At 49.3% G+C, this 4749-nt stretch overlaps 1 protein-coding gene across 5 annotated transcripts in view; it reads left to right on the top strand.

Annotated features, from left to right (window-relative positions):
• The window catches only part of HOXB3 (homeobox B3), a 57968-nt gene that overhangs the window by 31000 nt on the left and 22219 nt on the right, over positions 1 to 4749 (top strand). For all 5 annotated transcript variants that reach the window (XM_075774969.1, XM_075774968.1, XM_075774973.1 and 2 more), the window contains exon 2: positions 2333 to 2579. The gene's annotated coding sequence lies outside the window, so the exon portion shown is untranslated. The remainder of the gene's footprint in view (positions 1 to 2332; positions 2580 to 4749) is intronic.

Raw genomic sequence — 4749 nt, 5'->3', positions numbered from 1 at the left:
CGAACTGGATTTTCTCTCCCCCCCCCAGCCTTCCCCCCCCCTCCAGCCTTTTTCTTTTCTCGCCTGCCAGCCACAAACGGAAAGTTTCTGTCCCGCCATCCCAAAGACGCGGCGGTTCTAGCACAACCCTGAGATGGAGGAAAAAAAACCCAACAAACCCAACCAAAATCCCCGCCGGGCACGGATCGTGGGGAGCGGGGGGGCTCTCGGACACTGCGCCGGTCGTGCGTGGGAGTGTGTGTGTGTGGGGAGGGGGGCTGGGGACAAAACAAAGCAAATTAGGCCAAGTGGGTGGTGGACAAAGAAAGAGGATGGAGAGTGATGTAGGACCCCCCCCGCCATTTTTTTTTTTTTTTTTTTTTTTGAGTCGACCAGGTTAATTGTGAGTCTGGGAAAGGGGGGTGGGAGGGGAAAGGGATTTAGGTTAGAAACTGGGTGATAAACAGTGGCACCTGAATTCACCCCCGCAGCCCAGGATGAGGCGCGGGGGGGTGAAGCTACTCTCCCGCTGTTTAGCCCAATTTTGTACTGAAAATGTGAATTACGGACGGAGGGGCGAGGGCTCGACCCTCGTGGGGTGAGCACGGGGTGAGGCAGGGGTTTGGCGAGGCTCCCCCCGACACCCCCCCGGCCCCTCCATCCCCTCCCTTTGTCCTTCGTGCTGTCCATGAGTACCTGTAAATAGCAGAGAAAAGGAGCTACAACGACACAAAAAAAAAAAAAAAAAAAAAAAGCGCAATTGGAAATAAATTTTTTTCATTGTGAATCTGACCCTGCGTGATTTTTTGGGGGGAGGGGTTGTCTCTTTTGTTCTGGTGAGGAAAAAATGTATCTATTTTAAAGAAATTAATTAAACAGCACGTTTCTTTTTTACAGGGATTTCTGTTGTCAATGGCACAGCCTCAACTCCCTAATGAAAACAAAAGATGTTTGACTATAGGGTATATCAGCCTTAAGTACTGCTAAGCCTTACATATTATGATTTATTTGTTCTAAGCATATATTAATATGCTCTTCCCAAACTGGTCTCAGACAAAACAGAGGTGGTCATTAGCGCTTTGCTGTAAGGAATGGATGTAGCGTTGTATTTCTCTAGAGAGACTTCTCGATTAAAAAAAAAAATAAAAAAAAAAATCTCCTTCTCCAAGGTAGTTAATGCATTAATGAGTCTAATTTTTGCACAGATGTTTCTCGGTGTTTGCAGGTTTTCTGTGTATTTTTATATTACAAAGGAGCTGGCTCCTGCGATAGCTCATAGCCTGACAAGCAAATAGATAATCAAGAAGACAAATGGCTTCTTTTGTGAGCCGCAGCTCTTGTATTAATTTTCATTTTCTTTCTCATAGAAAGTATCGAAAATACTGTTCAGGACGAAATAACATTCCAGTTCTAAGTTACAAATACATATATATATATATATAAAGTCTATTGTGCGCAGGGGGGTCCGCAGGGGGAGGAACCCTCCTCACCAGCTGAAGAAAATAATCTTTTTCTTATACTTTCCTCTAAAAAAAAAAAATTGTCTTTTGCTTATTTGTTCAATGTTCACGGAATTCTCCGAGACCCCCCAGCAGGAGCGAAATATTCCCCAGCATTATTCAGAAACAAAGGCAGGGCTTGAAATATTTAAAGCCAGAGTGTGTTTATGTGTTATTCCTTTAGTCGTAGTAAGTCACCGCACGACCACCTTGCAAATAAAGTGTCCCCAAAAGTCTCCCTGCCCCCAGCTCAAACAAAGGGCCGTTAGATTTTTCTTTCTATTGACATTTTAATACTTTAAAATAATATTAATGTAGTCACATGGTACAGATCTGTTACACGGTCTGATGTAGAAGAAATGGACTTATGGATGTATTTTGGGTTAACTATCGCATTTTAGAGGTAGAAATTGCAAACCTTTGAAGTTTCTTCTTCTTCTTCTTCTTCTTTTTTTCTCCCCCCAGGCAGGGTGGCAAGGGCTGTATTTTATTGTAATGCCTGAGGTTGGGGTGTTTTGTTGTTGTTGTTGCATTTTATTTTAGTGTTTCTCTCTTTGATCTGCTGGGGTTGTAAAGAGGGTGTTATTTTTGAGATGGTGCTTCTAAGAACGGAAAAAAATCGTTCTTAAAAAAAAAAAGCATATGCTTCCAGGAATGCAGGGTCTATAGAAGCAAATCAAAGCTGGAAAGTATGAATAGAATAGAAGGGGGAGAAAAGAAGATTTCTATAGGACCTAAAAGTTCACAGCCATTATAAGCAGACAGAAGCCAAGAAAAATGCGAGAATTATACAGAAAATCATTAATCACTTCTTTTCTTTAAATACTTATCCTTTTCCCATTGTTATTCAACAGCAAATCTCCGCAGACCGTCTGTTGGGAAAAAAGCACTCGGAGTCCTACAAGAATCTTCAGGGGAAATAATAATATTAATAATAAAATCTGGATCGTAAAGGTGAAAGCTTTATTTTTGGGGGAGAAAAACAAAACCAAACACCCCCCCAAGCCACCCCCTCCCCCAGACCTCTCACTTTGGAAGAAACCACCCAAACCATGAGGGCCGTCTCTGGGGCGTTGGAAAAAGGATGTGGGAGCGAACCAGGTAACAGAGCTGCTCTCTTGGCATGCATTTCTGATGGGTTTATTGCCTCCTTTCACGGGAAAGCTGGGGGAAAGCAAAAGAAAAAAGGAGCTAAAAAAAAAAAAAAGAAAGGCAGAAAGAAAAACAACACGTGAATTTCTGTGCGGGGTTTTCCTTCTGTTTTCTCGTTTTATTTTGACCGATGTGAGCGAGGGGAGCGGGCAGAGAAAGTTTGCAGCGGGTTACTTGTGGCGAGAGAGGGGTTCGTCCCCCTCGAGTTGGGGCTGTGCGTGGTTGGGGCTCGGCCCTGCGGAGCTTTGCTGCGGGACCCCGGGCAGGGCGCGGGGCGGCGGCGGGGCCCCTCGAGTGGGAGCTGTGGGGGGTTACCCCGCCTGGCTCCTTTTTTAAAATTATTTTTTCTCTCTGTTTTTCTTTTCTTTTTTATTTTTATTTTTTTAATTTTTTTTTTCCCGAACAAGTTCTCCCTGCCCGTGTCACGGGCCGCTTTGGGGAGGGATTGGAAGGGTCCCGAAGGGGACAGAGCGCCAGGGGTGCGGGATGAGGGTGTCCCGGGGCGGGGGTGCGGGTGTTCCGGGGGTGTCTGTGTTCCACGAGTGTCGGTGTCCTGGGGGTTGCTTGCCCCATCCCGAGAGCGGTGCGGGAATAACCGTAACTAGGGAAAGGGGTGAAAATTGGGGAGACAAAATCCAGCGCTGGCAAGCCCCGCTCGGGGATAGAGTTCACGCAGAGGACACGTTTTCTAGGCGATTAGCTGTGTATTACAGCCGGGGACTGACCTCGCAAACCCCTTGACCTCTCCGAGGCTGGACATTGTGCTGGGCAACAGCTCGACCCGCAGTTCAGCAAAACTTTGCGTGTGCGGGGTCCCGCCGGCCCCCACCCGCACCGCGGTCCTGGGCCGTGGGAGTGGGGGACCAGGAAAAGGTTGGGGGGGGGGGGGGGAAAGGAGTGGAGAAGAGACTTAGAACTGGGTTTATTTCTGCTTTCTCACGGTTTAATCGTTGTGTTTCCGAGCCCGGGCCCAACAGACGCTTTCCCCTCTGATTTCACTTCCAAAGCGCTCGGTGTTGGCTTGTTTGTTGGCCCCTTCGTAGGAAAGAAAGGGAGAAGGAGGGAGGGAGCGAGGCGCGGGGGGGTCTGCAGGGGTCTGGTGTGCAGAGCGGACTGTCTGCTGTTTGCTTTACAAAAATAATTTGGGGAAACCCGGCCCCAACCCCTAACCGAAGGAGCAAAGCCCCCAACCCGCCGCCGCTCCCCTCGTCCCGCGTCTCCTCTCGCCTCTTATTTTCAGAAATTCCTTTGTTTTCGAGAGTCCCTCTCCATCCTCCCCGCCCTCCCCCCCCCCCCCCCGCACCTCCTCCCACTTCGCCCCTGCCCACGGCGCTCTCAAAAGCCTCTCTGTGCCCAGCTGCCTGCTGCCGGCGCGGAGCTGCGCGGAGCGGCGCGGAGCAGCGCGGAGAGGTGCGGGGGATTCCACCGGGCCGAGGGACGCTTGGGCGGCCTCTCCCCGGGACCCCCGAGCCGGGACCCCCATCCTAGTCCCCCAGACACTGGTCCCACCCAGGCTGCTGAACCCCTTTGTTTCCTCTTGGTCCCAAAATTGGACAAAAAAAGGGATTCTTGTGTGAGAGCGAAATCGCGTAACCCAACCCCACTGAGATGTAGAGAGAAGGGGTACAGAGGAAGTAAAAATAAACATGTACGTGTCTATCTCTCTCTATATGCATGGATGGGGGGGGGGGGTCTGCCCGTACAGGGGGCCGGGGGGGCCGAGGCGCCCCGCTATAGCGCTGGGTCGCTGCTAAGGCAGCTCGGCTGGGCGAGCGGGTTGGGAGTTTCTCAGCCCCGGTGACAGATTTATGATCCGCAATAAGAACGGCGTGTTTAAATCCGTAAATCAATCTCTCTTTCTCACTATATAAACGTTCATTTTATCTTTAGAAAGAAAACGGCTTTGATCACGGCACCTCGGAGGGCGAAGCCGCTGTTTATGGCCGCGTTTCCGACCCTTTGAACTGGGGGCTTTAAAAAAAAAAACCGAAGTGGGTGCTGCTTTTGCATGAAACAAACCCAAAAATGCCAGCGGAGGTGGAGTATCTGCCCCGTTTGCTGCCTGGGATGGCCCTGGTTCTTTTTTCTTTTTTTTTTTTTATTTATTTATTTACCCGGC

Source organism: Balearica regulorum, chromosome 24 (genome assembly GCF_011004875.1).
Source record: "Balearica regulorum gibbericeps isolate bBalReg1 chromosome 24, bBalReg1.pri, whole genome shotgun sequence".
NCBI classification, from domain to species: domain Eukaryota; kingdom Metazoa; phylum Chordata; class Aves; order Gruiformes; family Gruidae; genus Balearica; species Balearica regulorum.
This window is presented reverse-complemented; position numbering and strand designations above follow the sequence as displayed.